The sequence below is a fragment of the Microcaecilia unicolor genome, chromosome 8 (assembly GCF_901765095.1).
Source record: "Microcaecilia unicolor chromosome 8, aMicUni1.1, whole genome shotgun sequence".
Lineage (NCBI taxonomy): Eukaryota > Metazoa > Chordata > Amphibia > Gymnophiona > Siphonopidae > Microcaecilia > Microcaecilia unicolor.
This window is the reverse complement of record NC_044038.1, coordinates 50,753,127-50,766,294: the sequence shown is the minus strand read 5'-3', so window position 1 is coordinate 50,766,294 and position 13,168 is coordinate 50,753,127. Positions and strand designations below refer to the sequence as shown.

The 13,168-nt window shown below is 44.2% G+C and overlaps 1 protein-coding gene across 1 annotated transcript in view; it reads left to right on the top strand.

The window, feature by feature from the left end:
* MSS51 (MSS51 mitochondrial translational activator) overlaps positions 1-13,168 on the top strand; it is a 100,077-nt gene that overhangs the window by 79,056 nt on the left and 7,853 nt on the right. The window lies entirely within an intron of this gene.

Sequence of the window (13,168 nt, the reverse complement as noted above, 5' to 3'; positions counted from 1 at the left end):
AGAAATTACTTCTCCCTGGACACACTCAAGGAGTACGTTCAATTTTGGGGGTGCTCAAGCACTTACAAAGCTGGCTTCAATGCTAGTGACCTACAGTGGGGGAAATAAGTATTTGATCCCTTGCTGATTTTGTAAGTTTGCCCACTGACAAAGACATGAGCAGCCCATAATTGAAGGGTAGGTTATTGGTAACAGTGAGAGATAGCACATCACAAATTAAATCCGGAAAATCACATTGTGGAAAGTATATGAATTTATTTGCATTCTGCAGAGGGAAATAAGTATTTGATCCCCCACCAACCAGTAAGAGATCTGGCCCCTACAGACCAGGTAGATACTCCAAATCAACTCGTTACCTGCATGACAGACAGCTGTCGGCAATGGTCACCTGTATGAAAGACACCTGTCCACAGACTCAGTGAATCAGTCAGACTCTAACCTCTACAAAATGGCCAAGAGCAAGGAGCTGTCTAAGGATGTCAGGGACAAGATCATACACCTGCACAAGGCTGGAATGGGCTACAAAACCATCAGTAAGACGCTGGGCGAGAAGGAGACAACTGTTGGTGCCATAGTAAGAAAATGGAAGAAGTACAAAATGACTGTCAATCGACAAAGATCTGGGGCTCCACGCAAAATCTCACCTCGTGGGGTATCCTTGATCATGAGGAAGGTTAGAAATCAGCCTACAACTACAAGGGGGGAACTTGTCAATGATCTCAAGGCAGCTGGGACCACTGTCACCACGAAAACCATTGGTAACACATTACGACATAACGGATTGCAATCCTGCAGTGCCCGCAAGGTCCCCCTGCTCCGGAAGGCACATGTTACGGCCCGTCTGAAGTTTGCCAGTGAACACCTGGATGATGCTGAGAGTGATTGGGAGAAGGTGCTGTGGTCAGATGAGACAAAAATTGAGCTCTTTGGCATGAACTCAACTCGCCGTGTTTGGAGGAAGAGAAATGCTGCCTATGACCCAAAGAACACCGTCCCCACTGTCAAGCATGGAGGTGGAAATGTTATGTTTTGGGGGTGTTTTTCTGCTAAGGGCACAGGACTACTTCACCGCATCAATGGGAGAATGGATGGGGCCATGTACCGTACAATTCTGAGTGACAACCTCCTTCCCTCCGCCAGGGCCTTAAAAATGGGTCGTGGCTGGGTCTTCCAGCACGACAATGACCCAAAACATACAGCCAAGGCAACAAAGGAGTGGCTCAGGAAGAAGCACATTAGGGTCATGGAGTGGCCTAGCCAGTCACCAGACCTTAATCCCATTGAAAACTTATGGAGGGAGCTGAAGCTGCGAGTTGCCAAGCGACAGCCCAGAACTCTTAATGATTTAGAGATGATCTGCAAAGAGGAGTGGACCAAAATTCCTCCTGACATGTGTGCAAACCTCATCATCAACTACAGAAGACGTCTGACCGCTGTGCTTGCCAACAAGGGTTTTGCCACCAAGTATTAGGTCTTGTTTGCCAGAGGGATTAAATACTTATTTCCCTCTGCAGAATGCAAATAAATTCATATACTTTCCACAATGTGATTTTCCGGATTTAATTTGTGATGTGCTATCTCTCACTGTTACCAATAACCTACCCTTCAATTATGGGCTGCTCATGTCTTTGTCAGTGGGCAAACTTACAAAATCAGCAAGGGATCAAATACTTATTTCCCCCACTGTATACACAGGAAATATTTTATTTTTGTTACATTTGTACCCTGCGCTTTCCCACTCATGGCAGGCTCAATGCGGCAGGCGATGGAGGGTTAAGTGACTTGCCCAGAGTCACAAGGAGCTGCCTGTGCCGGGAATCTTCCTCAGTTCCCCAGGACCAAGGTCCACCACCCTAACCACTAGGCCACTCCTCCACTTGATTCCCTCCTCTACCTGACACAATTATTTCTAGTGCAACAGAGTGTGCTGTTAGCATTTTTTTTCTTGCTTTATTACATTGACTCAGCTCATTTATGTTAAAGAATTTTTATTATTTTATCATATACTTACACAGAAAGTTCAACTGCAAAGTGTAATACAGCCACAATTGTAATAACTTTACAAACTTAGGAAAAATAAAATTATATTCAATTATTTACTATTGGCTTCCTTAGACCACAATATAATAATTTGGGGGGGTAGGAATTAGTGAAGTATTTTAACACATTTTCACATATTTAAACTAGAAAAATAATGACATCGTTATTCCCATTCTTCTTATCTTTTTATCTCTAAACTTGTTTAGTATCTAAGAAGTTCTGAAGCTGATCAGGCATATAATATATATATTTTGTTTGATTTATCCTGATAACACATTTACAAGGGTACACAAGAAGGAAGGAACCACCCATTTCTAAAATTTTTGATCTCATTGACAGAAACTTTTTCCTTTTCTCCTGAGTGATTTTAGTCACATCAGGATAAAGCCAGATTTTTTGGCCTATAAAAATACGATTAGTTGACTTAAAGTAAAGTCTCATTACTGCATTTAAATCCTGTTGGAAAACAAAAGAAACTATCAACGTTCCTCTTTCACTCGCACTTGTAGTTGATTGTTCCAAGATGGCTGTGACATTTTGTAAATCCACTGAGTCTTCTCCTGGTACTTTATTCATTGTTCTTGAAATGTAATAAATTTTATTCAAAGGAGGAAATATTTCTTGGGGAAAATTCAGATTTTCTTTCAAAAATCTGCAAAACATATCATTTGGAGAGACTCCCATCATTCTAGGAAAATTTAGTAATCGGAGATTTAATCTCCTATTATAGTTCTCCATTTGTTCCATTTTTCTTCTAGTCTCCATACTATCTTTAATCACAGCCACTTTAAATTCTTCCATTTGCTTAGAGTCTGCCTGTAAGGCCTCAATTTTCTTTGAGAAATCTTGGTTAACAATTTCCATAGAGTTCTTCACTTCCTGTATCGAAAAATTAAGAGTCTTTACCTCATCTGAAGATTGTTTCAGGGTCTTTTCAATTTCTAATAGCTTCTGCCAGATCTGACTTAGATTCACCTCCGTCTCTCCAGCAGCTTCGGATCTCCCCGTCAAGTCAAGCTCCCCTGTGGGCTCCTCAAATTCACCCTTTCCGGGTCCAAGAGGAAGCCCCGTTCGACTGGCAAGCGTTGCTGGGCAAGGAGGAGTTGTAGAGCATAGCGGGGATAATGATGTTTCTATGTCCAGCGGGAGAACCGCTTCACCGGCTCCCCCCGCTAAGGACTCCGCTCCGCTAACACGGGAAACCGCGGGGAAGAAGCGCTCCAAACCTATCCTCGCCGGAGTGGATGACCCGGAAGGTAGGGGAACTCCCCGGACCGTCCCTTTGCGTTTTGTGTGCGGCATATCTAATTCAAAGAAGAATATATAAATTTTTCGGCAAGGAAGGCAGGAGACTGCTTCGAGCACAACCGCTCACGGCGCCATCTTGACACGCCCCCCGACTCAGCTCATTTAAAATAATTATGCCTATATGTCTTTCTTATTTGGCAGTTTCCAGTTCTTGTCCTTCTAATTAGTACATGGCTAACGAATTTTTGCTTCCCAAATACATGATATTACATATTCATTATGGTATTATGTTTATGATATGTTTAATATTAATGTTTTATATGTAATTCCCTTTGATTTCACTTGATGAACAGGCAGAATATAAAAACTTTAAAATAAATTATGGGGATCCTGAAAAATAAACCATATATTTGAACTATCTTAGGGTGCACTGACAGCAGTGCAAAGGAAGTTCACAATGAAATGACTGAGAAGCCTGAATCCATCAATCAATCAATCTTTCTGCAGTCATTGTGTCTGGTTGTCAGTGAGTGTAACAAAACCCGAGTTTCCACTGATGTGATAGACTGTGCTTCAGTCCCCATGACTAAATGCCTTATTCTAATCATTGTGAGAAAGCTGGATGTTTCTTCCTCTCTAGTGTAATGGTGGCTTTGCTCTTTACATGGATAATCCCAGTGGCATTTCTGGCAGACTTCTACATGTTTGCAGATTTCATCAGCATCATTTTCACCTCCTGAAAGCAATGTTGCTCTGAATTCCTTTTCTCTTTGTCACTGTCCTGATGCTGATACTCATGCATTCCTTGCCTAACAGGGTGCAGACAGTCCAGCTCTGAATAATGTGGTATATGCTGCCCTGCAGGTTTCCACCTCCCTTGGGCAAATAGCAAATGTCATGAAGGGGCTTGTTCAGAAGATACAAAGAGCTGACAGAGATTATTAATAAGGCTGCTAACTCATGGAAATATTTTTTACTGACACTTTTTTTTACCATCGCCATTTTGCACACAGTTCAATTTACTAAGAGAAATTGTCAAAGGATTTTACCAAGGTAACACCAGGGGTTGAAAATTACCCTATTCCTCTGCGGGCAAAAATATGTGTGCCACAAAGAGGAGGGTAGAGCTGACAGACATTTAAAATTCTTGCATGTGGTTTGTAGCATCACGGCAGATGTGAAAGGCATGGATACCGCTGGCTAGCTCTGAATTTTCTAAGGAAAATGCCACAAAGAGTTTCCCTTTGAATTTCAGGCCCCACACAAATTTGCCACCATTGTACCTTTTCTTCTCCCTCTGCCCTAGGGGTTCTCAACCCTGTCCTCGGGGCACATCAAACTGGTCAGGTTTTCAGGGAATCCACAATCTATATACTTGAGATAGACTTCCATAGAATGGAGGTAGTTTATGCAAATTTATTTCATACATATTCACTGTGGATACCCTAAAAACCTGATTGGCTAGATATATCCCGAGGACTAGGTTGAGAACCCCTGCTGTATTCTAATTCTCTTATGGTTTAGTACTACAGTATCTTATTCTTCTCAGCTTCCGTAGTGTCCTGAAGCATTTTGCAGTTACGGCTGATATTTGGTTGTCCAGTGTTAGATGTTTATCGAGAATAATACCCAATATCTTTAATTGTGTTTCAATTTGATATGTTTGCCAATTTATTGTGAAATTTTGGAGGGGTGTGGGGTTGTGCTGGCTGGATAGAGCGAGGAATTTGGTTTTGTCTCTGTTTAGTTTGAACTTAAAGGTTGTTGCCTAGTTTTCCATGAGGTCTAGGCCTATTTGAACTTTGTCCTGCATTTCTGCGATACTTTGTTGAACGGTATGTAGATGGTGACATCTTCAGCATATATGAATGGGCTGAAGCCCAATAGTTCCAGTTTTTGTCCATGTAGTGCCATCATTACATTGAACATTATTGGTGATATTGGTGATCCCTGTGGTACTCCACACTCAGAGAGCTAAGAGGCTGACATTTGGTTGTTCATCTTTACAATGTAGGATCTGGTCTTTAGGAAACCTTTGAACCATGCTGCCACTGCTCCGTTCATTCCCATTTTGTCGAGCAGGGCCATTAGTATTGTGTGATCTACTAGTTCAAATGCACTTGACATATCGAATTGTAGTAGTAATATGTTTTGTCCTTGGCAGATTAAGCCTGAACTTTGTTACCAGGATGGTTATGATCGTCTCTGTACTGTGTTGTGGTCTGAAACCTGATTGGGATTTGAGAAGGATTGAGAATTGTGTCAAGTATTCCATTAGTTGCTGTGCTACAAGGCCTTCCATCGTTTTGGTCAGTAGTGGTATTGAAGCCACTGGTCTGTAGTTTGTGGTGTCGCTGATTTTGCTGGTTGTGTTTTTGGGGATTGGTGTGAATAAAATGTCACCTTTGTCTGTTGGGAATTGTCCTTTTGAGAAGATGTATGTGATGTGTTTTGTGATGTCTTTGATAAACCGATCCAGCGGGTCTTTCATCATATAGATAGGGCAATTGTCTAGTAGGCAGTGGGCATGTGCGTATTTTGTCAATAGTGTCTTTATTGTGTTTGGTTCAGGAGATTTGAAGGAGGACAAGATTCTGTCTGCTGCGGTGTGGGGGTTGTTTGTTTCGCATTTTTGTAGGAATTCTGTGATGGATGCTTGTGGTTTTGCAAGATTTGACCTTGTGTTTGCTATTTTGTGTTTAAAATGTTGTGCAAGCTCATCTGCGGTTGGTGGTGTTTCTGTTGATGCTAGTACAGCTTGGGTGTGCAGTAATTTGTTCATGAGTTCAAATATTTTTTGTGTGTGTTGATCTGGGCTGGGTTTGCATATGTGCTGTCTGCATGCTGTTTGTGTATGTTCTTATAGCTTTTCTCCATTTGGATTTGTTTGTGTCTGTTTTGTTTTTGGCTCATGTTCTTTCAAGTTTCCTACACAGTTTTTTCATTTGTAGTAGCATCATTAAACCAGGGACGTAGTGGTTTTTTATTTCTTGTTTTCATTTTGAGTGGTGCTATTTTACCTAGTGTGTTTTTGCTTGCCTCGTCCCAGTTTCTTATGAAGTGTATGTCCTCGGGTGATGTGTTTCTATAGTCATTCATCGCTGTTGTCCAGAATGTGTGGTTGTCCATCTTCCCTCTGGTTATGAGTGTGTATGGTGTTCTTGGTTCTCTGTTTTTGCCATTTTCTTTCCATTGTAGTGTGAATGTGAGTTTGCTGTGGTCTGACCATGGTACCTCTTCCCATTTGAGGTTTTCGATGTGTGATTGTTATTTGCTGAGAGTCTGTGAGCTAGTAAGTCTAATAGGTGGCCTTTTGTGTGAGATGAGGTGCCTTGTGCTGTTTTAAAGTTCCATTGGTTTATGAAGTTCATTAGGGTTCTGGTGTTGATGTCATTTTGTTTTTCTAGGTGCAGATTGATATCTCCTATTAATAGGACATTTGGTTGGTTAGTATAGATGTTTGATTTGAAGTCCGTGAAGTCGTCTTGAGCGTTTGACCAACTTCCTTGGGGGGAGGCGGGGGGACAATAAAACAGTATGTTGCATAGTTGATCTGTTAATGTTGTGTCTGTGATTCTGCATGCCAAGATTTCAATTGTTGATGATGTGTGTTTGGCGACAGGTTCTACTGTGAAGGAAGATTTGTAGATTATTGCGACTCCACCTTCCTTCCTTTTGTTTTATATCCTGGTTATCATCTCTCTGTATATATCTGTCCATTTATAGTGTGCTTGCCAGGTTAATCCACTTGAAAGCACCAAAATCAAGGCGGCCGTGGTCAGGAATGTTTTCTGTGGGGTGAAATTTATAAGCCCGTATGTGGTCAACAGTAGCTGCTGGCAGCATAAGGGCATTTTGTTTTTAGCAACTCTGGGCCTTAGATATTTCAACTCCACTTGTTATCGGGGTGGAGTTCTGTGTGTCTGCTTGAATTCAAGTGGTGGTTCCACAGGTAGCTATTGCAACAAGGTTGTAACCATGCTTCCAAGAAGCAAATTGTGTCATTACCTTTAGTCCCAAAATATGAATATTGTTATGTCTGTTCCTATTTGAGAGGTCTTCGAAGTTGCTCTCCAGTTAATCTATCTTGGAGCACCAAGAACATAACTGAATAATTGTTTCTTCAGATTGTGCGAAAGGATGAAACAAATGTTATGAGTTTAGCAACTTCTATTTAATTTTGCAATTTCCTTCATGGTGCACCTTTATCAGCCATCTTATTTCTTGAATCAATGTTTTCAGTACAGCTGGGGCTGGGGCTGGGGCAGGGCTGCCCCCGGGCCCCCCCCCCCCGAGGTTGCCGCTGCTCCCCCTCCACCTGCCCCTCCCCCCTCCGTCCACCACTGGGCCGGGCCCCCTGCATTGAAATCACATCGCCTCTCATCTCCTTGTGAAAGCGCTGCAGGCAGCAGCAGATCGCCTCCCTTCAGGCCTCCTTCCCTCCCTGTGTCCCGCCCTCATCTGATGTAACTTCTGCGAGGGCGGGATACAGGGAGGGAAGGAGGCCCGAAGGGAGGCGATCTGCTGCTGCCTGCAGCCCTTTCACACGGAAGTGAGAGGCACTGTGATTTCAACGCAGGGGGCCCGGCCCAGTGGCAGACGGTCGACGACGGAGGGTGGGTGGGACTGTGGCGCCAGGCCCCCCTTGGAGGCCCGGGCCTGGGGAATTTTGTCCCCCCTGCCCCCCCCCCTCTCGGCGGCCCTCAGTACAGTGAGGTCTGGTTTTGAATGCACCATCTTTTCCAGCATTGGAGGGCTCTGCACAGGTCTTTTTAATTTCCCTTTGCTCCAGACACAGTTACTGAACAATGCAGAGCCGGCCCACCACTAGGCAAGGCTAGGCAGTTGCCTAGAGTGGCATCTCCTTAGCGGCAGCAAAGAGCAGCTTCAGTCAAAGCAAAATAATAGATCCTGATAGAGTCACAAACTGAATGAATGATCAAAACAATCAAAACATACTTTAACCTGTGTTTTTATAGAATGCTGACCACAATAGTTGAGTTTAATTATTAAAATCTTGGGGGGTGGGGGTTGAGAGCTGCAGGCTAGGGCCATGAAAGTTAATTGAGGGAGGGTGTAAGGCTGAAGGTTCACCTAAAGTGCCCACCACCTTTGCACTAGTTCTGGAAAGATGCATGTTTACTGAAAAAGTGCTGTATCTAAAACATGGGCGTAGCCACGGGTGGGCATGGGTGGGCCTAGGCCCACCCAGTTTGGGTTCAGGCCCACCCAGCAGTGGAGGCAGCGGAGCAGAAGGAGCAGGCTGAGCTCCGTTCCTGCATCTGCCTCCCTCTCCCAGACGCTGCCTACCGCCACCATGATCGCAGGATCTACCTCCCTCCGTCTCTCAGCACTGCCACTCATCATCAGCAGCAGCGCCGGTAGCGAATCATACACGCTGCTTTCTTCTAACCCAGAAGCGTCTTCTCTGCCGCGTCCAGCCCCAGCAGAAACAGGAAGTTCTGATAATGGGGGCGGAACGCGGCAGAGAAGACGCTTCCGGGTTAGAAGAAAGCAGCGTGATTGATTCGCTACCGGCGCTGCTGCTGATGAGTGCTGAGAGACGGAGGGAGGTAGATCCTGTGATCATGGCGGCGGTAGGCAGCATCTGGGAGAGGGAGGCAGATGCAGGAGCTCAGCCTGCTCCCACTGTAAATGTTGGGGGGGAGAAGAGGGCGGGCAGGTGGAATTGAATGGGAGGGAAGGATGGAGCCCAGAGGGAATTGCAGGGGAGAGAGGAGAATCGCTGATGGCTGGAGGGAGGGGACAGGGGAGAAAATAGAATTGCTGGGTATGGATAGATAGAGGGGGGCAGGGGCAAGAACAGAATTGCTGGGTATGGATGGATAGAAGGGGGCAGGGGCAAGAACAGAAATGCTGGGTATGAATGGATAGGGGCAGGGCAGAGATGAGAATTGTTGGGTATGGATGGATGGAGGGCAGGGGAGAGGAGGGTTGCTGGACATGGATGGATGGACGGAAGGGCAGGGGAGAGGAGTGTTGCTGGCATGGATGGATGAAGGGGAGGAAAGAGGAGATAGGAAGGTTGCTGGACATGGGTGGATGGAGGGCAGGGGAGAGGAGGGTTGCTGGACATGGATGGATGGACGGAAGGGCAGGGGAGAGGAGGGTTGCTGGCATGGATGGATGGAGGGAAGGGCAGAGGAGAGGAGGGTTGCTGGACATGGATGGAGGAGAGGGAAGGGAGAGAGAAGAAATGCTGGACATGGATGGAGGGGATGGAAGAGTGAGGAAGGCGAATAGAAGAGATGAGGGAAAAGGAAGAGAGGAGAAAAACTGCACATAGATGAAGAAAATAGGCAGAAGCTGGATCCACTGGACAGTCGTCTGCAGAGGACCCAGCATTTACTTAAGGATGTAGGGCAAGAAATGAAGAAGAAAGGCGGAAAGTAAAGAAATAAATGGAAAGGAAGCCCTGGAAACGGAGTTAAGAGGACAGATAGCAGCAGAATCGGATACTGGGCCAGCATGATCAGAAAAACAGTCACCAGACAACAAAGGTAGAAAAAAAATCAATTTATTTTCATTTTAGTGTTTGGAATATGTCCACTTTGAGAATCAGGTGCTCAACATTAAAAGTTTATATTTATTTACTTATTTATGGCATTTTATCCCACAATAAACATGAATTAGATTGGAACCTGGGATCATTTAATTTTTTTTTCCTGGAGAGAGTAATGCATTGCCTCCCCCCACCCCAGGCTCTCTCCCCAGCTATATCCAGCTCTGCAATTTTGAGGGGAGGTGCATGGGGGGGGGGGGGGGGGTGCAGAGGTGGACCGGGGAGAGAGCCTGTTGTTAAACATTTACCAGCACACCACTGTCTAGTGCCCACCCATCCAACCTGTTGGCCCACCCAAAAATTGACTTCTGGCTACGCCACTGATCTAAAAGGTTAAAAATAGGACTATTGAGAATCCGAGCAGGGAGCAAACACTCTATGCATTCATCGTGCTCAATGGCTCTCTAGCACCCCCATAAGAGCATTTTGTAAACTATTCCCTGCACTTATATGGGTACATTTTGGGTTTGTATATTGCTATACCTTCATAATTAATCTGATCTAAATTTGGCAAGTTTTCAGTGGGCCAGGGGTGGGGCATGTCAGAGAAATGCAATATACATGTCAGAGAAATACAATCTCTATTTGTATAATGTATACATTCAATTCTGAATGCAGAATTGGCAGAAATATCTTTATGATATTTGTATAAAGTTATGCTGGCATTTTCAACATTCAGAGCTAAATGCACAGCCTGGCTGAAAATCAGCTTAAAGTTATTTATAGAATAAGTATCCATAAAACTATGTGTTTGGTGGCCAGCTGAATATTTACCTCTATATTAAATATGCTGAATTCCTTTCAGGGTAAGATTTGTTGATTAGGATGGCTAAAATAAATAATTTTAGTAAAAGAAAGTTTGTGTGCACGGGAATCGAGGAGATACAGAGCTAGAGCAAGGTTATCAGCCGAAGCACCTTCAATTAACTTTCAGGTCCTTAGACACCCCCCATCCCCCACCTCAGGAGAATTGGATAATTAAACCAAGCAATCATGATCACTGAATACCACCCATCACAGGACAAACTTCTATAGAGGCATCATTGGACATGAACGTTTAAATATTGACCTACGTTGACCTTTATTGTATTTTAAAATTTGGCTCCTGCTTTTCTGGTTGTAGATCTTCAACCCCCTCATTCTATAATCTGTCATGAAAAATTGCTTACCAATTTGACACATAATTAGGTGTGATGGATGCAGTTATGCACCACATGGTGACTAAGTTGGGCAGTTAGGTGCTATTGTATAAAGGTAGAGCCTAGTTTATATAGTGGGAAGTACTTCAAGCAGCGATAGGGCCTTAACGTGCGTTAAGAGAATTAATGCATGCTAAAAGGGCTTCTTAGCATATGCTAAGGCCCTAAGGCTGCTTCATGAATTCCCCCCATAATTTATTTGGATTTTGCTCACATCTTTTTCAGCAGTAACTCAAGGTGAGTTACATTCAGGTATACTGGGTATTTCTCTGTCCCTGGAGGGCTCACAGTCTAATTTTGTACCTGAGGTAACGAAGGTTTAAGTGGCTTGCCCAAGACCACAAGCAGCAGCAGTGGGAATTAAACTGGCCACCTCTGGATGTTAAGACCAGTGCTCTAACCACTTGGCCACTCATAATTCATAACTGCAAGGGGGAATGCATGAGGGCAGGGAATGGGTAGGCTGTGAATGGATCCCAAACTTATGCGCATTGCTTGAAGAATACTATGTTATGCATGTAAGTGGCAATATTTAGGCATGTACATTTACGCCAGACATAGACTACACATGCTCACAGCTAAATGTCAGCACATATAAGCCAACTTATGCTGTATTCTTTAACCACATCTGGATGCCCAGATACCATTATAGAAAAGTACTTAGTGTTCAGCATTTAGCTCACTTTTTGGTGCCTATCTTTTGGCACACTATACTGAGTTGCTCCCCCCCCCCCCCCCCACAAGAGGGCAAGCAGGGGTGTGCTGGTAAATTTTTAACAAAGGGCTCTCTCTCTTGGCTTAGCCGGCCTTGAAATTTTGGGGGTGGGGTGGGGTGTGGGAATACATGCCTCTTTCTCTTCTCCCTTGTGCGGGCACGCTAGGTATACCTTTGCCGAGCCCCACCAGCCAATAAATGGACTGCCACCATTCTCTGCTGCTTGTTTCTGGCTCTGAGCAACATGATGGAACCTTCTTGCACTTGCATGAAAAGTCCCAGCCTGATGATCAGAGTCAGAAACATGGAGCAGGGAGCAGCAGCAGTCTATTTACTTGGCTGGTGGGGCCAGCCTCACTGCCAGCAAAGTAAAAGAGAATTCAGGAGGGGACCCAAGCCCACATTTTGGGAGTCAGTTGTTAAAGTAACCATGGGGAGGCCTACTTTAACAACCGGCTCCCAAAATTCTTAAAAACTTAACAAACGGCTCTCGCGAGCCCGTGAGAGCCCGCTCTAGCACACCACTGAGCAAGTACAAAAAGCCATTTACCTAAGCAAATGGGCAATTTGAAACTCCACTTTGGAAGTCATGGTGTGGACAACATAGTGAGAAATCCCCTGATGCAGCTTGAAACAAAACAGGATTCTTTGCCAAGAGTATACTGCAAGCCATTTGAAGAGAGTTAAAAGTGGCATTTGCTGTTGGAGGCAACAGTTTAAATTAAAGTATTGCATTACTGGCTTATGGATATTGGGCCTAATCATAAGTACATAAGTATTGCCATACTGGGAAAGACCAAAGTTCCATCAAGCCCAGCATCCTGTTTCCAACAGTGGCCAAGCCAGATCACAAATACCTGGCAAGATCCCAAAAAAGTACAAAACATTTTATACTGCTTATCCCAGAAATAGTGGATTTTCCCCAAGTCCATTTAATAACGGTATATGGACTTTTCCTTTAGGATGCCGTCCAAACATTTTAAAACTCCGCTAAGCTAACCGCCTTTACCACATTCTCTGGCAACGAATTCCAGAGTTTAATTACACGTTGAGTGAAGAAACATTTTCTCCGATTAATTTTAAATTTACTATATTGTAGCTTCATCACATGCCCCCTAGTCCTAGTATTTTTGGAAAGCGTGAACAGACGCTTCACATCTACCCATTCAACTCCACTCATTATTTTATAGACCTCTATCATATCTCCCCTCAGTCGCCTTTTCTCCAAGCTGAAGAGCCCTAGCCGCTTTAGCCTTTCCTCATAGGGAAGTCGTTCCATTCCCTTTATAATTTTCGTCGCCCTTCTCTGCACCTTTTCTAATTCCACTATATCTTTTTTGAGATGCGGCGACCAGAATTGAACACAATATTCGAGGTGCGGTC